Source organism: Panthera pardus, unplaced genomic scaffold (assembly GCF_024362965.1).
Source record: "Panthera pardus isolate Hobbes unplaced genomic scaffold, ASM2436296v1 HiC_scaffold_24, whole genome shotgun sequence".
Classification (NCBI taxonomy): Eukaryota; Metazoa; Chordata; class Mammalia; order Carnivora; family Felidae; genus Panthera; species Panthera pardus.
Genome location: NW_026526810.1, coordinates 118,118,817 through 118,141,411, shown reverse-complemented (window position 1 = coordinate 118,141,411; position 22,595 = coordinate 118,118,817). Strand labels below are relative to the sequence as shown.

The following is a 22,595-nucleotide window of genomic DNA, read 5'->3' as shown; positions in this document are numbered from 1 at the left end:
AATGTTCAGTGACCAGGCTGAACCATAACCAAACGGGATTTTCTCTGAATGAGTTGCATCAGGCATTACAGAATGAGTGGGGTAGAATTTTAGTCCATTTCAATCTTGGAAATACACCAATTTATTCACTAGAATTTCTTACTAAGATAAACACTGACATGGTTACCAGAGGGAAGGGTACGGGGGAGGGTTTAATAGGTGGTGGGATTTAAGGAGTGCACTTGTGATGCGCATTGGGTGATGGAACTGTTGAAACCAATATAACACTATGTTAACTGGTATTAAAATAAGAACTTAAAAAGCCAAAAAAAAAAAAAAAAAAAAAAAGATAAACATTGACATATTTCTTCCAAGCCAAGGAAACTAAAGAAATAACGTCTAGAATATATGGAGTTTGAAAAATACCACTGACTGAAAAAGGGAAAAGATAATTCTAGCATATGGAAAATTCATTTTATTATAACCATTGAAATGAGGAAAGACTTGCTCCAGTAAAAATATTCAAAAGAAAGGTTTAATGTCATTCCTGGAACAGGTTTTCTGTAATGAAAAGTGGTGAAGGTTAAGACAATATTTAATAGGTCACACTTTGTAATAGATACGTAAAAAGAAGGGTTTTGAACCATTTAATTGTATTCAACTTAAGCCTATCCCCAGAAAATACAACCTGACCTCCAGCAAGATGGCTCTTGGCAGCTGAGACAAACCCTAATGGAGCTGACACCTTGAGGCTATCTGATGACTGCACTCCCTCAAGCTGGGCAGCCAGTCCTTCTCTGAAAAAGAGAGAGAGAAAGGGGGACGGGGAGAGACAGAGAGAGAGAGAGAGAGAGAGAGAAATTTGGAATGCTAGACAAAACTGCAAGCCTATTTTTTAAGACAGGAATATGTAGATTTTTTCCTCTCGGGCCAGTCTAGTAATGGCAAGATTCCTCCAATTTAAGTAGCACTCTGTGCTGGATATTTTTTTCTTTGCCCCTCTAAATCCACTCTCTACCCTTACCTGTGCCCTTCACCTGAACTTTATTGATTGTATCAATAAGCTTGCATGCCCTTTGGTTTGCTGTTGAGTTCAGCCAATGAGAATCACCTGCAAAAGATCAAAGAGAAATAGGAAAGGAAGGTCAGGATGTTTATTCCCCTGCCTCAATACTGTCAGGCTTTAAATTAGCAATATTCCCTCACTAGAAGTCACTGCCTCTGCTACACAGCCCTCCTTTACAGCCACTGTTCTCTCCCTGAGTGTCAGTGATGGCTCCCTCCACTAGACCCTTCAAGGTTACAAATGTGATGGTTGGTTATTGCTACAAGAGGGGTGGGTACATCACCATCCTGTATACATTACCATTGCCTGTACCTATGCAAAAAATCTCTGTACTAAGCTGTCTTCAATTACTCCTTCTCTTCCTATTAAGACCTTGGCTAACTCTATTTAGAAGTCTCTTTACTAATACTCTTCAATAAAGAAATAAGGAAATCCACTACAATAAACTGGGGGCAGGGAGTGGAAAAAAGAGGAAAAATTATTAGAGTACAATTAATAAGGCTGACTCTAGTGAGCAGAAACAAGTTTCTTCATTTTGCCAGGAAGCCCCTCTCAATTTGTGCCTCTGTCAACACCCCATTTTGATGCCTTGGAGCATTTGAGCATATAATAGTTGAGCTGCCCAGAAACCACTTGGCCAGAAAGCCTTCCAAAAAGGCCAGGTCTCTTTGTTCATGAACCTGAAGAATTAGTAAACACAGTTTATGGCCAATAAAACCCCACACACAGTTTGGGCAAATAATAAGGTGAAAGCAGTTTCTTATTAAAGTTATGATTAGGTTTATCACATCTAATCATAACGGTCTCACTAGGAAGAAAAGTAAGCAAGTCTTCATTATGCACTGCTACCTGCCAAAGCCAGAATTCTCTTAGGGAGAAAAAAGCCCAAGGAAGCAATAGCATGCTTTTGGAATATACACTGTTACCCAAAGAATTTGGCCCAGAATGGAATGCACCTGATAAGCAATCACTTGACCAGTTAGTTGAGTTGGTTTTACCGTGAAGCTAATGAAGCTTAAGCTTTAGCTTCACTCACACAAACCCCTTTCAAGGCTCTGGGAGGAGCCCCAACAATATGTTCATATGGTCAGTGTGTGTTTGTAAAATTTGCCAAATAATAATTTAATCACAACTGGTTAAGATTTATCTTTTTCCACTCTGCTTTTCTCATCATTGAACTTCCAACTGTGTTGGGTAATTTTTGAGTGGCTATAGGCATTTTTACAACTTGGCTAAACAGCAGCTCAGTTAGGGATATTTTCAGTTTTGATTTATGTGATACATGTATGTGGTTCTCAGTCACTTCTGCATATAGTTAAGTTATTGCAAGTTTTCCTTTTGTAGGAATGACCTACAGGAATATTCCCTCTATCCACTTGTGTCAACTCATCCTGCACCAGACACAAAGGTGCTGGGCCAAAGTATTACCATGATATGAACCAGTAGCATGAAAGAATTAGAAGAGAAACAAGGTTGAAAGATCTGGATCCAGAAGATATTATGTGCAATAAGGTGTAGAATTTTTTATCAGACAGGTAAAATTATACATAGATTCAGTTCCTATAAATACATAATTAAAACATAAGTTCCCTCCTATCAGGAATGTACTCAATAATATACAAGATATAGTTACCAACACCATACATGTCTTTTCTTTTTTGATGAGAATCACGCAAAAGAAGGATCAAAGAGAATTCCTATGGCGAAAGAGTACAAATTTGTAGTCATCTTACAAACAGAAAAGCGCATCTGTATTTTTATTATTATCAAAAATATAAAAAAGTGTCAATCAACCTCTCTAGAGGAAAGATTGGATTATCTTTCTATTCTCTCAATAGAAAATGATATCACAAAATACTATTATGTGAAGAAGCTGTCAAAATAGGATGCAGGAAAGAAACTATAAAAGACAAGTGACAGGCTGCTAAATAATGTAAAAATCATTATTTTTCTGTTTTTTTATGCTTGTGATATTTCCCACCTTTTTAAAAATATGTGTTTGGTTGTGATTTCTTTTTCCAGATAAATATGCACTTTTATATCTAATGTTATATTTGTGAGTTTTTATGCTTTTTCTTAAAGAGTCCCCTGCTCAAATTGTAGAGGCTTCAAGGTCCATGAAAGTGGGATTGCCCTGCCAGTTGGCCTCAAATGCAGTAATGTACATTCCAGGTTCAAGTGCTGTCTAACTCCATAAACACAGAGCAGGCACTACATGAATGGGACATAGGAGGATGTCTCTATATTGGAAAGAACACCTGTCATGGGTAACATGATGACTTCCATCTGCCCAGAAATGTAACTTAATCAGTTGCCTCAAGAAGTTCATCGAGTGTATGCTGTCATCCAGCAAGGAGTTATGAAGCTGGACTTCAGAAAAACTGGCCCTTTGTTCTCTTTGTCTATAGTATCTTCTAGCCAGAAAAAAGTCACATGATTTCCCTGTGCCTTAGCTTCTTCATCCTGAAAGAAGTGTGGTGTGTGTGTGTGTGTGTGTGTGTTTTAGAAAGAGAGCATGTGCAGGAGATGGGCAGAGAGAAAGAGAGAATCCCAAGCAGGCTCCACGCTCAGCACAGAACCTGACACAGGGCTCGATCCTACAACCCTAGGATCATGACCTGAGGCAAAATCAAGAGTTGGATGCTCAGCCAACTGAGCCACCCAGCCTACCGGGCATTGAGTTTTTGATTGTCCCACTTGCGTCTCACTTCCTACACCTGGTGTTCTCTCCCCTCCCCACTTGGCTAGGATATATCCCTTCTTTATTCATTCTCTAAAACAACATTTAGACAAAAATATTTTATGCAGAAGGTTTTTACTAAATAGTTTGGCAAAGGAGGAAAAATAAAGCACAGTGCTCAACCCAACATTATTTTGAATAAACATCAGACACCACACTGTGTCTCAAAAGTCATCAAACATGACTTCCCCAGGAAATATTTTACCTAAGGCCAATATATGGCTAAAAGCTGAGCTTTCTCCTTGTTTACTCCTTCAGTCTAGCTCTTCTCATTTTCTCTTCAAGTTTCCTAAATACTTCCTTAAATCTATGGACAATTGCAATATTCTTTTTCACTTTCTTGTATAAGCCAATTTTAATCATTTTTATCTAAATGAATCCCAAGTAGGAAAACTCCTTATGTGGGGTTTGGCTCTATTTCATAAGGAAACACTCTATTCAGGTATTAAAAAAAAAAAAAAGGTAAATTCTCTCCCAAAGAATTCATTCTAGTTTCTTCCCTGGCCAACAAACTTAAAATACATGCAGATTTTTTTAAAGTCAATAAATTCTTCCAATTTTCAAGTAATAGAAAACTTTTGAAAATTAAATGGAAAACTTTTTAATTATTAAAATTTAATTTTTTAAAGTTTTTATTTAAATTTCAGTTAGTTAATATGTAAGGTAATATTAGTTTCAAGTGTACAATATAGTGAATCAACACTTATATACAATACTCAATGTTCATCACAGCAAATGCACTCCTTAACCCCCATCACCTATTTACTCATACCTTCACCCACTAGTTAAGTAGGCTCCATGATCAATGTGGGACTTGAACTCATGACCCCGAGATCAAGAGTCACATGCTGTACTGACTGAGTCACACCAGGCGCCCAATACTAAGAAATTATAAAGCATACATATATAGAACTATGCCAGTGTTTATTACATTATTTCCAGTGGAAATGTTATTATTGCCACCTCCAGAGTTAAATCATTTTGAATTTCCTTTTTCCTGCCATTAAATCAAGTCCTGTTATAGAAATATACAAAATAGATGGTAACACAAAAATATCACAGAAGAGAGATGAATGGTTATGGCTCTTCAGACCACTTTATAGGTCACTGTTAAGAAAACCCAGCTGTTTTACCATCCCAGGAAGGGCTGCATTCATTCTTCCAATGAAGACAAAAAGTCCGACCTCACATATATCAATTGGCATCCCAGGTCTCCAATTCCTATATGCAAAACAGGTCCAAAAGAAATTATATCCTCTTCAAACATAGAACTTTCTTTTAGATAAAAGACTTATAGAATTACAAAGGACCTTAGAGATCATTTATTCTAAGCCCCATTTTAAAGATAAGGAAAACAGACCCAAAAATCCTAACTGGCAGATGGAAGATCATACCCATATTCAAGGCCAAGATGGGCACAGAAAATCACTGCAGTTTAGGCAAAATTGGGAAATTGCTAGAAGGATACTGGGTGTCTTATATAAAGGTCAGAAGATAGGAAGTGGAGCTGAACCTCAAGGACAACTGGTATTGCCATCAGTTGTCTCATCTCTGTTTCCTTGTGCATTTTTATTCCATTCCCAGAAACCAACTTAAACCACAGCAGGGAGCATGACTGCCAACAACTCCCCAGCCTTCTATCCCAAGCAGTCAGGATGTTTGAACTTTGAAAGTCCCAGGGAAGAAGATAATTGGCCCAATTTGAGTGGGTATTCCTTCCTGGAGGACTTGCTTATGGTCAGGCAGATGGGACCACACCAAGACAAAAATTTCATGACTGAAAGAATGTAGTACTGCTTCTAGCAAAAAGGAGAAGTGCTTGGCAGATTAAAAATTCAAAATAATTTAATATCCACTAAAAATATTTTCAATTAGGGAAGCCATAAGTGTATCACTAGGGACAGCAGGGTATAAGTGGTTCTGGTCTCTGTTTCCAAATTTAATAACTCTGGACCTTGTGCCAGTGCCTTAATCCACTAAGCACCCTTGATCTCAGTAATTAATTCATAAAATTGGGAACAAATATTTAAAATTTCTGAAGGCAGAAGACTAGAGAGAGGGCACGTGGCAGCCATGAGCGTATGCCTTGCAAACCTCCTACATGGAGAGTGTTCTTGACCAAGGGCCTCAGCTGCTGTGCTTTGAAATCATTGCCTGGTTTGTGCCAAGGCTACTCTCAGACAATGACTGAGTATGGGGGTAGTGTGAGGTGGGGGGAGTTGCACAAGGCAGACCCAGATTCCTGGAAGACATAGTATTCTGCTGGCATCCAACTTTGGCTCAGTATCCCCAATACCTTTGCTGCTTCATTCTGAGACTGCATAGCTGTCTACAATGTGTTGACCCAAACTTCTCTCCTTCACTTGCGATCAGACCTCCATTATGGTCTGCTGAGTCTCCCAGTTTTTTTACTCCCTCTCCATTTCCTTTCACACAAACATTTCCCCAGATAAAAATCCATGCATGTTTAGTTCTGTCTTTGAACCTACATCTCAGAGGACCGGGACTAATACAAGATAGTATCAAGTTTCCTTCATGATCTATGAGATGAATATGTGTTTTTCACCCAGGACATAGTTCCTGTGAATAATTAAATCAACTGGGAGATTTTTTTTTCCTTGTAAGTACTGATTACAGTTACTCCTCCTCCACCGACTAAATCAAAGTCTCCCAGCTTATTCCTAGAAATCTGTATATCATAAAAAGGCTCTTGTGATCAGTGTGATAATCATAAGAATTCTCCAATATTCCTTTCATCCCTCCCTCCATCTTGAGGGTACTCAACAGAATTGAACTCCCTGACTTTCTCACTGTTGGGAGAAGGAACATATGACTAGTATTAGCCAATGAATTTTGAAAGGAAATGACATGTTATTTCTAGGTTAGAGTATTTACCAGCATGAGACCCTTCAGATCAGTAGTATTCCAAGTGTGGGCTGCACACTGGTCCATAAACTATTTTTAGTCCATGAAAAGATAAGTACAAAGATGAAAATACAGATGAAAATAATAGTACTTTAGCACTGCTGCAACATTCAAACACGTGATCAATGATTTATCTTTACCATATTTTATAAAAGTAGTGGTCCACCACAGATAGTTTAAAAGGTACTGCTTAGAACTTTCATTTTCCTCTGCACTATGAATTACAACGTTCAATATAATGATCATTCTACTAACTTGAATCCAAGAGGAACAAATGAGTGAAACTCCCATCCCATCCCTACCTTCAGCTCTCAGTGAACCCACAATGGAAATGTTAACGTAAATGGGAAATAAGCTTTTGTTTAGTTAATCCAGTAAGATTTTGGAGTTGTGTTATTAGAGCAAAATTTAGCTCATCCCAACCAATACAACCTCATTACTTAGGACCACATGCAAAAGATGAAAATAGAAAATCTAGTTGATACAGTTACAGATCAAAGAAACCCAAGATCTAATGAAAGGAACTGAGAAACATGGAATTTAGAATTGGAATTGGTCAATGAAGAAACTTCTTCTTTGGATAGACATGCAATATTTCCCTTAACATTTCCAGTAAGGGAAGTTAGTCTTCACTGGGCATTCCTTGTTCCAACTGGGGGTAAATTGTTGATATATATTGAGTGTCAAACACCATGCTAAGCACTTTATATAGATTACCATATTTAAATCTAAAACAAACTCATGAGGCAGGTTCTATAATGAGTGAAATTTTAGTAATAAAGGAAATGTGCATTTGAAGATGTAAGTAACTTGTCTAAAGTCACAAAGCTAGTAAATATAGTCAGATTCAGTATCAGGTATGCTGACACAGCAATGCAATAATATGCTATTGACCCTTACCGGCCTATCCAGAGCTAAAATGTGCCTCTTTGTCTTTTCCATTCTACTGGACTTCGTTCTTGTAAATGGTGAAGGAGATTAAATCCAATCCCTTTCACTGTGATGGGCAATCAAACATATTCAATAAGTGAAAGGGAGCAGTTAAGAAATCTAACAAATATTGGGTGCTTAGTGTATGCATTATAACATATAATCCTCATAGCATAACCTTATTTTAGACATAAGGAAAATAAAGATCAGGGCTCTCGGATGGCTCAGTCAAGTGTCTGACTCTTGATTTCTGTTCTGGTCATGTTCTCATGATTCATGAGTCTGAGCCCTGCATCTGGCTCTGTGCTGACAGCATGGAGCCTGCTAGGGATTCTCTCTCTTTCCCTTTCTCTGCCTCTCTCTCTCTCTCAAAATAAATAAATAAATACTTTAAAAAAAATAAAATTAAGACCAAGATATTTACATAATACTTCCATGACTAAAATCATAAGTGGTAGCATTGAGATTCAACCACATGGTTTTTTTCACTTCACTATAGAGTCTATTGATTAATGGGCACAATAATTATTGTCCTATAAGAGTTGATCTTTCCCAATAATCCATTCATTCATTCATTCTTTTCACTTATAATAAAACTCAGTGTTTACTTTGGCCAATAATGTCCTATATTTTCTGCCCCCCTGCCTTGTTAATGCCATTCTGAATTCACCTTAATCTACACTTCTCTTTATTCACTTAAATTCAGTCATTGTTGATATTCTAGTTATTGCTGTATGACAAACCACCCCAAATCTTAGTGGCATAAAACAAAATTCATGTAATATGCTCACAAAGTCTAGTCAGAAAAATGGAAGGAATGTTAATATCATTGTAAGAAGTGCAATGGATACACTGTGGTGGCCATCACAGTAGCCTTCTTGGTATTCCTCCACTCTGCCAGGCAAACTTCTGCCTTAGGGCTTTTGTTGTTTCCTCCACCTGGAACACAATTCACCCAGATATCTGTAAGGCCAACTACCTTGTGTCCTTCAAGACTTTGCTCAAATCTTACCTTATTCAAGGATACTTACCCTAACTAGTGACAAAGACTGTCTTTAGCCAAATTTAATCAGGTCCTCTGAGCTCTTGTCTCAACTAGCAAGAATTTTGCTAAGTAAGCTTATTTCATCATTCGTATCTGATCATCCTTAATATCTGATCAAGTTTCTCATTCTCCAATGTTGACGAATAAGCCCTTGGCCTGCCTTTAACAAGAATCCTGTCAGGCCAATCTAGCAAGAACCCCTATCCTTTATGCACCCTCTTAGTAATTTTCCATCCACTGATTTTCTCACTCTGCTTGTTGGCTATAAATTCCCAACTGTCTCTGCTATATTTGGAGTTGAGCCCAATCTTTCTCTCCTATCAAAATACCCCTATTACAATAGTTTTGAATAAAGTCTTCTTTACCATTTTAACAAGGGTCAGAATAATTTTTTTCTTTAACACCAGTCTACTTTACAGTGCAGCTTGAACACACATTAAACAAGATTTGCATTTCTTTTTTTTTTAATTTTTTTTTTTTTGAGAGGGAGAGAGAGAATGAGCACATATTCAGGGGAGAGGGGAGAGAATCTTAAGCAGACTCCCCACTCAGCACAGAGCCTAACACAGGGGCTTGATCCCACAACCCTGGAATCATGACCTGAGTCAAAATCAAGAGTCAGAGGCTCAACTGAGTGAGGCACCCAGGTGTTTCCATAATTTGTATTTCTATGAATGGAAATTATTTGCACTATTTTCAGTTTTCTACACTTTATATTGTTGTCAAATAGCCAAGTCAAACACAAAGGCAGAGAGGGAAGGCCCAGTTGGAACAACCACTAAATTTCAGAAATCATTCACATTTTTTCCTTACCCCAACTATAACTAATAGTTAAACCCAAGATGCTAGTTTAGACCACCAAACCTAAAAGAACTATTTGTGTATCTTCTAACCTTTAGATTCAAGTCTGAATTTCTGCAGGCTGACAAAAGTCTACCACTGATTTCCTAAAAGAAAAGGGTTGTCAATCTCCAATTTAGTTTCTCTGCATAATTGTTTAAGTACCATTTTAGGTAGGCCTACTTGTCTTCTGACACTGAGAATGCCTAAGGAACCCTTGAAGATATCCCAACACTTGTACACCTTTGCTGGGACTTGACATTGCCTCTGTGTGTCCTGTGATTTCCCTGTGGAGGAGAAAAGATGTTAATCACAGTTTAAAAATATATCTAATTTGTGTAGGAAGGAAGGAAGGAAGGAAGGAAGGAAGGAAGGAAGGAAGGAAGGAAGGAAGGAAGGGAGGAAGGAAGGAAGGAAGGAAAAGGTAACTGAGTCAGACACATGAAAGCCACACAGCACCCTGCAGAAGTAGCTGTTTACCAAACAATCCCATTTGTACCCTGATTTACCTCCTCCTAATGATGATGATAAAACATTAACAACAAGAAAGAAACACTTCTATCTAAAACCACACCCAGTAGGTTCACAGTAGGTTCTACCGTGCACATGGCCTTTCCTTTAATTCAATAATTTGATAAGCTACTTTGGGTATACCCAAAGTATACCCAAATTTGGTAGATTATTAAATCATACTTTCTAAGGAGACTGTAAAATAAAAAGATAGTTAAGCTGTTTAACATAAAAAATGAACAAGAATTTAAACCTGTTTGAGAAAGGAAGGTAGGTGAGGAAGGAGTAGGAGAGAAAGAGCTGAGAAACTGATTAGAGTCTAACAAATGTCAGCCAGTAGGAAATCCCTAATGGAAGCCATGGTAATTTTAAACTATTTGCATTGTTGGGATATGTATGTTTTACTGCCCCTTGCATTCGTAGACCTTCAGGCTGGTGATACCTCAGGGGCATGGGGTCATTGGGATCTCAGCTCATACAGGGTGACATCATGCCAAAAGGGAACATCACAGCACATTTCATTGAGGCAATCACCCACTGAACTCACACAATAGAATCAGGAACTTCAAACCAGTCTTGATTTAGAAGAAAACACTGGAGCACACACAAATGGAATTTAAGCCAATTCCATTTCAGTCTCAAAGAACAGGGTGACCCTAGGTGACATCGAGCAATAATGATAATAGCAAGATTTGAGTGTACAAAGAAACTTGGAATCAGCAAATAAGATTACTGGATTTCTCCAGTGGCAAATTATGCATTGTTAAGAGCATAGCATTCTGGGTCATCTGATTCTGTCTTTTCATCACCTTTGAGCTATTTTTCAACTCTGTAAATTGTAGGAAATTAAAATGCAATGAAAACGACTCTTGACTATGAACATGTAAATGAATTGTCTGGTGAAAGGACACACTTCCCTCCTCCAAGCCAGTTTTGTGTCGATTTGCAAATTAATTTCATTGTTTTTGATCTATAAATCTCTGGGGTTTTTTAAACATATCTTTTGAACCAGATATGCTATCTGCCTGATCCCATCATTAATAATGAGTTGAAATCTTTAACACATGTTCATTTTATACCTGTGTGAAAATTATGATTTTTTAATCCTTTTTTAAATTATCTTTTTAGCAAAGACACTTATTATAAACCAGATGCTACATGAAATATTTTACATGTACTACATCCATATCATCTTCCCAACTCACTGGAATTGGGTACTATTATTATCACCACTGTATAGGTCAGTAGTCAACAAACAACAGCCCTGTGGGCCAAATCTGGCCTGCCAATTTCAGCCTGCAGCCTGTGTTTGGCAATAAGATTTTATTGTAACACAGCATGCCCATTAGTTTATATATTGTCTATGACTGTTTCTACCCTACAACAGCACAGCTAAATACTTGCACCAGAGACTATATGGCCCACCAGTCCTATAATATTTATTATCTATCCCTTTACATACAACGTTTGCTGAACCCTGTAATAGATGAGAAAATAGGCTTTGAAAGGTTATAAAAATTATCCAAATTCACATGCTGGTGAGTGGCATAGCCCAGACCCTTAAGTCTCCTTCCCTGTATTATTTCTCAGGTGTCAATGCTCCTGAGCTTTTACTTGTCCCAAAAAAGATCAACTCCCATATGGCATAATTTTAGTGTTTTTATAGTCAGTCTCTTTCTGCCTCCATTCATATACCCGTGCTTGGAATTTCTTTAGGAAAGGACCATTCTTTCATGTTGCAATGATAAGGTAAAAATGAAAAATATCTGACAGAAGAAATATAAAAAGTTTGGTTTGTGTGAAGGTGATAATGATGGAGAACAGACCCCATTCTCTGAGTAGAAAAAGAGGCCAAGCCATTTATTTGCACCTGGAGAGAAAACGGAGTGATCGTTCAAAGGGAGGTTGGCACAACACAAAACTGAGGTCGCCTAAGGGCAGTCAGGTACCTAACTCAATTCACCTACATGGTTTGCTCTCCCTCACCGCCTCCAATCTGGTTTGCATTTTATTGTCAAAAGTAGGGGTAAAATGTTATTGCAGCAGTAACCTCTTATTAGCTGGCATTAGCCCCTCAGGGCAATTGTTCTATCTAAAGCTATTCTATGAAGTGGTATTTAAAAAGTTTCCTTTTGGAATCTTGTCATCTCTCCCTCCTTCCCCATCTCCAGCTCTTTACTCCCATATGACCCCAATTAGTGTGTGTGTGTGTGTGTGTGTGTGTGTGCGCGCGTGTGCATATGGGCACATGAATGTGTATGTGCAGGGGGCCCACATGGTTTCCCTTCAAAGAAACAAGCGCACAGAGCTGTAAAATAAATGAGATCTGCCCAGCACTCATGTATTCATTATAATTTTTCAAAACCCACAAGAAGTGATAGGGCCAAGGTGTCAATGGAAAGGCTAATCAGAATTTAGAAGGGCAATGAAAACCATATAAATGGGATTCCACTTGAAATTCTATGAACTGCTAAGGATGAAGTATTCAGGCAATTAATTCACTAGTAACTGAGCACAATCTGGAACAAGAGGGACATCGTGTTTATATTGTATTTCCATCCCTTCAAAAAAAAAAAAAGGAGAAAACGCTTTCCAAAAGAATACTGCTGTCTTACTTTAACCATCTCTTGACAAGGGTTTGACACAAGCAAATATCTTCGAGTAAACCAAACGATATAAATTTTAGCCACAAAAGGAAAGCCAAGAAGAGGTCTGCACATTAACCAGGAAGAAAAGTCATCACTGTCCACACCAACACGCTCTGAGATAGATACAATTGATTCTTGTCGTTCTTGATACGTATGTTCTATAAAGTCACTGCAAACACTGAATTAGTGAATATTAAATCATTGCTCAAAGGGGAAATCCAGGGATAGAATCTTGAGAGCATTTTTTATATAACCTGTTTTAGGTGTGGTTCTGTTTAAAGACACCCTTTTAAACATATATATTGTTGATTCATTAACATTGAACTGATGGCTAACAGCACTATAACTCATGCTTGAATAAGACTTATCTAACACACATGTTTTTTCCATAAGGCACCTTACAGCCCTCTTGCAGCTAGAAAAACTAGACAGAACTTCAGCAGTGCACTTGAGGGCCATTTTAAACAGAGAAATCACCCACAAACAAAAATTTGAAAAAGGTGACACTAAATAAACCATGAAAAGGACACTGGCTACAGTATGAGAGCTGAAACAAGAAGACAGAACATCACCTTGTTCCACCTCAGTTGTGAATATGTGTCAGGTGACTCAAATTTTCACCACCCTGCCCATGCTCATGTCTGTGAATGACTACAAAAATACACTGAGTTTTGATTTGGGAATTACGAATGGCTTTTAGCAAGTAGATATTTGCAAATACAGAATCTGAGAATAATGAGGATTGGCTGTATCTATTTTCCCCAGAAGCTGCATAAGCAGCAAATAACACTGTGAGGATAACACAAACAGCATTGCCAGAATATGTAATATAAACATTTTTAATTATAGAGACCTCATGCACAAGTATCACAAGAATTCACAAATACTGTGAATTCTTTAAGGAGAATGTCAAGTTGAACAGTTGGTATGAATGATTTATGAAGGGGGAAAATGTTGACTGCTTTATTATCTGGCAGGGATTGTGTGAAACAGTGGCCATTCTTGACATCCAGGAAGCTGGCAATAGTAATTGATTTCCCAGTTCTCCAAAGCTAAGCACCTAAAATCCAATCTCAAGCGACCCTAAGGGCTTCTCGAAGTGTTCTTCCAAAAATCCTTAAAACTCCAGCACATTAACCTTGAGAATATTAAAAGTCTCTGGGTAAGACCCTGTTGTACAATAAGCCTGTTAAGGAAATGGTTGAGTCAAAAAAATATTAATGGTTGAGAGAAGTCAACAAAAAATCAGTATTAGCTATTTTGCATTTCATAGAAAAAAACTGTTTCAGTAAAGAAAAAAAAAACTATGCATCTTTGACATATAGCACATCCTTCCAATTTACCAGATTCTAACCTTTTTTTTTTTTGAGCTATGTTGTAATCCCTCTGAGTTGTAAATAACTGATACACATGTAAATTCTGTCCAGTGTGGTAGAGATTTAATTGATTCTCCTTATCCCCAGGGTAAAATATAATTTTTGCCTACAATGGAAATTCATTTCAGCATTCCTTTGCTAGCCAGATAAGTTTGCAGACTTTTCCTTTGAACCAGCTATAGTTTCTGCCTGGTTCCCTCTGTCTTTCTTTCTACCCTCTTAGGTACAGTACCAGGAAGCCTGAGAATTAAACTAATAAAGGACAAAATAGTAGGAGAAAAGGCACACAATTTTTGTTAATGTTTATAGGCACTGAAGTTCACAGAAAAGAAGTAAAATGCAAAGAAGAGTTGGACTCTGGGGTTACGTACCATTTTAACAAAGAAAAGAAGGTTGTGCTTCAAGAGCTGATAAATCACTGGGAAGTTACTGGGGGAAAAATGGAAAATAAAGTCTTATTTTAGTAAGATCTGCTGTACAAACTCATTGTGGTGTAGGCTCTGTCTCCAGTGATAAGAGTGCTCTTATCTTCTGGGGTGGGAGAAGGGTGGGGGACCTGTAGGTAGAAGGGGGCAGATACCTTCATGAAGGGAAGCTTATGCCCTGCTTTAGGCAGACAAGGGGAAGGCAGAGAACTTCCTGCATCTGTTGCCTCTCAGTTGCCTTTAACTCAAAATAATCCTTGTGCCAAAGTGGCATATTTAGGGTTGGTGTATTCTGATCCCCTTCACCGCATATATGAGTAAAATAAAATCATTAATGCATGTTCACCTTTTAATATCTGTATAATTGTTATTATTTTACCTTTTTCTAAAGAACTGCTCCCAGGGCCTTAATTCCTTTGTGCCCTGTGGGAGAAATACAGGAAGATGAAAATCAGATGTTTGTGAAGTCTTATGTATCATTGTCCAGACACTACTTAAGAGTAGGTACAGTATCAGCTCTACTTACAGAGCACATTTCTATAATTTGTATGGAGGAGGGTGAGGAGAAAGGCCACTTTGGAAAGTGTTTCTGGTTGGGATTAATAAAAGGACTATATTAATCAATCAGAGTGGCGAAGGACTGTAGACAACTTCCTCAAAGATTTTTCAAATCTTAGGTCGCACTCAAGCTTAGGATAGAACTTTAAGCAATTTTCCAAGACAGCTCTTAGAGAATAACTAAAAAATTAGGTTGCTGAGTAACCCAAGGCTCCTCTAGATTATTTACATTGTCCAGAGCCTCAGATATCATCTAAAGGTAGTTACTGACCACCACATAACTTTCTGTTAAGAGACAATTCTAGTATAGCTTTCTTTTGAAAGTGTGTGTGTGTGTGTGTGTGTGTGTGTGTGTGTGTGTGTGTGTGTGTGTGGAGAGAAAGAGAGAGAGAGAGAGAGAGAGAAAGAAGAGAGAAGAGAGACCCTTCATTATCTAAGCAACATGTTAGAGGAATGATGGGTGGAAACTGTTCTACTTCTCATTAACAAGTCTCTATAACAATTACCAGAAATGCAGAACTTCATGGCTGGCTAGGACTCCAGGAAATCTGAGACACATTCTCAGGCCCAGGCTAATCAGAGCTACTGCATTCCTTCCACTCTCCATACTTGGAGACATCTAATCACTATCTGGAAGCTCAGCCCCATTGCTTCTCGGCCTTTTGGCTAAGATCAAGTGTGGAAGCTCAGCCCAACTTTTATAGTATCAGTCATGAAGCATTCTGACCTGAAGAATGAGGTTCTTAAACACCCCAGTTCACTATGCCTGCATTCAGACTCAAACCAACTGCTTCTTAGCCAACGCAGAAGCAATGTCTCATTTCCAATAACAGCAATACTTTAGCTTTATTCCCAAACCTCACTCCCTTGCAAATATTCCTCTTGTCTGTGGTAGGCATTTGTTCATTAGGGCCATATAGTACCTAATTTCCTCCTTCCTATTTGCACTCTGATCTCCTTTATAGGGAAATTCTTCTTTATGAGTATTTATGAATATTTTTGGTAAGGATAACAGCTCAGTTCCTTACATCACAACCCAAAGGGGCTGCATTATTTTCTCTTTGTCCTGGCATCATCAGTGAGATGGGTACATGACTTAGTTTCAGTCATTCAGATGTGTCATGTGCATGTGCTTTTGAGAATAATCAATTCTATCAAGTAAATAAGCATGTATCTAATAAAAATAGGCAAAACATTTAAGGTGCTTCAGTATAGGTAAATAGCTAGTGAGCAAAAAGTTTGTTGGATGTAGGCAGATCCTATAGAGTATGACGAGCATAAGAAGCTAGCAAGTAGAGCATGCGTGTGTCCAACATAGAGAACAATGAAAGGACCAACTATATTGGTGCTATATTCTACAGCACATGGGTACTAAGCACACATACGCTTAAATACACTATATTGGAGCACTTAATATATATGATGCTTTAATTCATCACCAACTGGTGATACCCATTCCGGCACCATGTGTTTTCTGCCAAAACACAAATAAAATCCGTGGCTGCTCTTCAGACTATTTGGCACTGTCCAGCTATGGCTAGTTGCACTTGTCCCTGTATCTGTCCAACAGAGCAAGTGTGTGTCTTTGGCCCAGGGCATCATCTGTCTGTGGGCCATTTGCTCAAACCCCAGTTTTGGTTCTGCAAACACACTTTTGGTGGAGAAGACTCATGGGGCATAGACAGGAAGGGCATACAAACATTGCATATCCTAAGAGTTAGGACTCTTCTGTGACCCTCTCGTTCCATGTGCTCCTATGCTATGTGAGTTAACTTACCTCAGCTCTTTCCCCTTGCTTCTCACCATGTGTTTAAATTCAGTTGAATAAATCACGTCATTTGAGCATCTTAATTTGGTTCATGAGGTTTTCTGTCCTGTGGCCTCTGGGATAGCCTGCCAGGTAGTACATTTGGAGACTATCACTGCCTGGTAATTCTCCTCTGTCCTGGGACTCTGAGTCAATAGTGAGTGATGCAAGGGTGTGTCGTGGCAGCCTGAGGACCAGGCTGTGTTAGCACAGGAATCTTGGCCATGGTGCACCCGCCCCACACCTCCTAGAGTCCTCCTGATTCCAATATTTTTGGTTTCTTTAATTGTAAAATAAGGCATACATAAGAAAAGCATATAAAGGATGTGTAAAATTTGGCAGATAATTATAATACAAACAACCGTGAAACCTCACCAACAGGTAGGAAAATTAAAGCCAGATGTAGGAGTTAAATTTGCCCAAGACTCTCCTGTAAGTTGGTCTCTGAGGAAAAAAAATTGGTTTCATGCAATGTTCCCTGGAAATGGGCTGCGGGCTGGTGTTTAAGGCAATTGATCTTGGTCAACTGTAAGGCTTGGATCACAGTCTCTTTGAATATCCCAAGAGAGGGAGAATGCTGATTTGGCAAGTCCTGTCACTTACTTGCCATGTCATTGAGCTATAACTACCAGGCCAGCCCCTGGTTTGTAGGCATGGTGCTACATCATACACAGGGACTAAGCTGGTGGGATAGGGCCAAGGCTAAGGTTCTATCACTGCAGTAAAAAGCTCCAAAGGCCACGGGTTGCAATCCCTGACTCAGAGTCTTATATCTGGCTCTGCTGGTTATCTGTGTGCTGCCCAGGGACATGCACATGTGCCACTGATACTCACTGCATGAGTTTCCCCAGTGAACTTGACTCTAGCAGGTAGATGTCATGTGTTATGCCTGGTGACTTGTCCTCATTTGCATGATGCAAACATTACCAGTGCCTACTCTCCCCTCCCATGTGCCCTTCCCCAATCATAATCCCCTTCCTCTCTCCTAGAGAGGTCTCTTGTGACCTGTCTATTGTGACTCTTATTTTCTATCACCTGAAGATTCATTACTAAATAACTCAGTTTAGTTCTGTCTCTTTGTCTATTTTGAAACATTGTATAGTATATGAGATTTGTCCACGTTGCTGTGCATAGATGTATTTTATTCTGTAAAGTTATTTATAGGTCTGTTCTATCATAAATAAACATCTCCAAGTGGAATTGCTGGGTGATTGGGTATGTGTGTGCCCAGTTTTGCAGAGATAATGGGAATGAGTTTTCCATAGTGCTTGCACCAATTTGTGTTCCTGCAGTGGATGAAAGTCCTGTTCTACATTCTCACCTCTACTTAGTATTATCTGATTTATTAATGTTTGCCAATCTGGTGAATATGTAAGGATGCCTCAATGTGGTTTTATTTTGCATTCTGCTTATTTCTAATGAGGCTGAGAGCCTTTTCAGTACTTATCAGCCATTTTAATTTCTTCTCTTTTGTAAATGCCTGTTCAAGATCTATGTACAAATTTCTATCGACTCAATATGTCTTTTTCCTATTTCATATTTGTAGGAGCTCTCAGTATATTTTGAGTCTAGGTGTTTGGTAGCTAAATATGAAAAATAACATCTCCCACTCTTGTAGCTGGTCTTTTGACTCTTTTTTTTAAGTGTTTTTTGATGGATAGAGTTCTTAATTTTAATGTAGTAGAAAAAGTGATCTTTTCCTTTATGGATAATATTTTTTGTGTCTTGTAAGAAAATTCTTCGCAACCCTGACTTCATGAAGATACTTTCCTGCACTATCTTCTAAAATGCTTTACAATTTTATCTTTCACATTTAGGTCTTTAAGCCACTGGGAATTGATTTTTTGTAAATACTTCTACTTTTTTTCCCCCAAGCCAAGCCTCCAACCTCTAATCAATTTTGCAAGTCTCTGATCACCCTATAATAAATCCTCTTTTTGCCTTAGATAGCCAGCATAAGTTTCTGCTGCTTTCAATCAAGAGCTCTAGCTGGTAAAATGGACTACTGCCTTGGCTCCCATCCCTAGAATCCTGCCTTTTAACCCCAGCCCAGTTATGTGCCCTGTGACTACACGCAGACTGGTTTTTGTCTGTGGTTTGGACTGTGCCCAAAGATTGCCATACTCCATGATCTTGTGCCTTACCCAGCAGACTTCATATTTCAGAACCTGCAGTTGGATTGGTTCCACCAGCTCCTGTCCCACTGCCCAGTTTCACTGTAAGTTAAAAACCATGCTCCACTGATTCTCAAGATATGACATGAAATTGTACACTAGCCTGTAGACGCTCAGCTGGAAGAGCGAGAGGCCCATAGAAAGAGGGTTATAGAGATAACATTCATAAGTCATCGCCAATTGACGTCATCTGCTAAGCCAGGCAGGGGAAAGCAGGCTTAATTCCCAGTTGGGGATTTCAGATCTTATTGCTATTCTTTGTTTCTCCTATCAGGAGACCATGCAGGAAGATTCACACTTTACTTTTATCCAAGTGGTTTATTGATTTGTGGATTCAGTGAAATGTGCATCAATTGAACTAACCATTCCCTTTAAGTAAGGGGGGAATTTCACACTGTGCTGAAATTAACAGGCACAACAGTACTGCCTCTTAGAGTTCAACCACAGCACAATAGATGCACACAGTGTGAGGGCAATCTGAAGATTAAATAGCTCTACTTCATCCCTAGCAATCAAAAGCCAGTGTGCTCTTATTCTACTTTCTTTGCTTTCTCTTCCCTCCCACCAGACATACACACTTCAAAGAGATTATGTACACTGTTTAATAGAAAATAGATTTCTTTCCTTCCCATCCTTCCACTTTCTTTTTATATCTCTAGGTTTTATTTTTCCTCACCTGTTCTTAAGTGTGTAGCAAACTTTGGATCCTTTTGTTCCTAGATGACTGCTTAACTTCACAACTTCTCTGATCAAGTCACAATGGAAATAATGTCTAAGACCAGACAAGGTGACAAATATACCACATTTAATCAATGATTTTTCCTTACAAAATATATAAGCACATGGATATGACTCCACTGACCCACTGTTTTTTTTTTCTCTTGATAATGAGTAGCTATATCCCCTTTCAACCACTGTACCTGTGACTCTGGTGACTAATAATTATAATAATTGACAATTTTATAACTTTTACAGGTTTCACAGTCCTTTGATACACTCATTTCATTTTATCTCAAAACTACTAATAAGATAGGTAAGACTTACAGCATCATCTTTAGATTCTTGAGAAGGAAACTGAGGCTCAGAAGGAATTAGTGAATGAGATGATGTACAGCCAAGATCTAATCTTGACTATTATGCCTCCTTGGCCAGTGCTCTTTCCCAGATTATTGTCCCATATTAAACAGTTCTCTATGTGACTATAATAATATCTATTTTATGGAAAACTGACCAAGGATCAAACCTGGCCATTTTCATGTCTTTTAAAACCATCTGATTCCATACTTGGCATAAGTGTGCTACTATAAGAACTATAGAGGCACAAACTGTAGGATAATGCTATTAATAAATATTACTGTGTCTTAGGATTCTGGGAATACCTAATATATGGAATAGAATCTGATTTAAGGTTTCTAAGCCTTTTTTTTTCTTTAGCAATTCACATTAAAAACTTATTCATTATTGAGATTAAAAAGCCAAACATATTCCAATAAAATGTATTTAAACAAGAAGGTAAAATTCCAGACGTCCATCTTTATTAGCATACAAAAAGCCTGTTTATGAGTAAACAGGCTTTTTACAAACATATTTAGGTCTTTATAACTGTACAGAAGAGGCAGGAGATGGTTGGTTTCAGGGCACAAATCTGATAACACAATCTGTCCCATTTATTTATTTATTTATTTATTTAGAATACTTAGCTATTAATTTCAAGGCTGGGTGAAGTTCTACTGCATTAGAAATAAGGGATTTGTTTAAATAGGATTATAAGAGATGAAAGAAGAGTGTTCAAGAAAAAAACTATTGTACATGTATATTTTTTTTAAATCTTCTATGCTGATTACTCCAACTCTTCCAAAAGAACAAAGGGAATTTCTTTTTTTCATGTTGTCATTTATTTAACGTCATGCTTGTTAATTCAATCTCCATTATTCATATAGTTACTACCATGTGTTTGTTGCATTAAACCACAGGCTATAGAAATATGGGTAATCACTGTAACCTTAGGGGTGAGATTACACAGGTTGACAAGAAGTCCCACAGAAAGAGAACCAATCACTGCCTTGATAATCAAAACAAGCTTGCCAGAGGAGATACTATTTAATCTTGGAAGAGCAAACAGGAGCATCCCTTATAGTAAACCCAATTCTTCAGCTGTTGTGTGACATTAAAGCCTTCTTATGGAGTTTAGTGGGACATGAAATAGGCATGAGAATTGGAAACCTATGGATTTCAAGATTTCCATCCTGGCATCCCACACTCCTATGGCTCCATAAACTAGTTCCAATATTTCAAACAACCTAGAAGAAATCAAATGGTTCTTCTCCACTCTTGTTTGTTGTTTATTGACTGCTCTGCCTCCGAATTTTCTTTATCAGTCTGAGCGAGCATCCTTCAGAAGATAGCCCTTATAAGTCATGTATCCCCAATATAATTTATAGGAAATAACTTCAACTTCTTTATTTTACTTCAAAGTCTACTCTTCCTCTCCCATGTCACTTAAACTACTTTTGACTGGTGGGCTTATCTCCCCATCTTTCTGTAGAGGAGTTAGGAATGGCCTTGGGAGAACTTTAGCCTTCATAATTTTAATCACCCTTTTCCCTTCCATGTACACAAATTACTCCAAAAGAGAAGAAATTCCAAATTTAAGAAACATTTTTTTTCTATACAAAAACAACACAAAGAAATCACCTGGTCTCCTCCTCTAACCAAAATGCTGACTGTCGCAGGTGTTTTTCTCTATATACCTAGCAAATCCACCCTCTTTCTTTGCTAAAAGAACCCTGCTTTTGTTCAAATAGTGGGCAGCCAAGTGCTCAGAAAGGTTGTACCCCTTCGCCTCCCCAGGGACTGAAATCTGATCAGTTTAAGACTGCCATACCAGTGTGGACTCAGATGTATATATAAGATCCTTTTCTGTCCAGTGACATCTGAGGGCAAGTCAGGAGCTTCTAGAAAATATTTCAATTTGTGATTTTAAAAAAGAGAGAGCAAAAGACATCTGATAAGAACTGTCTTTTTCTTTCTTCCTGCCTGTGGATGTCTTTGAAAGCTTTGGGACCACTTTAGGCTCCTTTGGACAAGGATGTGATGCTACTTTGTGATCATGAGTAGATAAGCATAAAGGCAAGACCACTATGCTGGCTGTGGTAGGGTGATCAGTAAGATAGAATCTGGATCCTATGTGACATCACTGTTTCATCGTACAACTATGGAACTGCCCTGTCTCTGAGCTTCTTACTCGATATACAAAATGTCCTCTTGGTTTAATTATCTTCTATAGAGAAATATTGGAGCCAGCATCGTCCTCTTGCCCTTTTAACCTGACAATGTACCTGGTTCCCCTACCTTAAACTTTGGTTTTACCCAAAAAATTTAGCTCCAATCCTGCCCCCATTCTCCCCACCCTGTCTGGATTTCTTTCCAATCTAATACAACCAAGAAAACATGCAGCTCAATCTGATATACCCAAACCTGACTTTGAGTCATTTGGCCCATCTTGGTCATTTGTGAAAACACAAGAGAATGAAGAAGTACTTCACTATATACGCCTTTGATAGCAAATAAAT

General features: G+C 38.2%; 1 long non-coding RNA gene across 1 annotated transcript; it reads right to left on the bottom strand.

The window, feature by feature from the left end:
• Positions 1–2,693: 2,693 nt before the first annotated feature.
• On the bottom strand, positions 2,694–22,033 carry LOC109274606 (uncharacterized). Its single transcript, XR_008416949.1, has 5 exons — positions 21,908–22,033; positions 19,700–19,795; positions 14,864–14,907; positions 14,431–14,488; positions 2,694–2,742 (listed from the first exon to the last, which is right to left on the bottom strand). It is a non-coding gene; the product is annotated as an uncharacterized LOC109274606 (long non-coding RNA).
• Between the last annotated feature and the right edge of the window lie 562 nt (positions 22,034–22,595).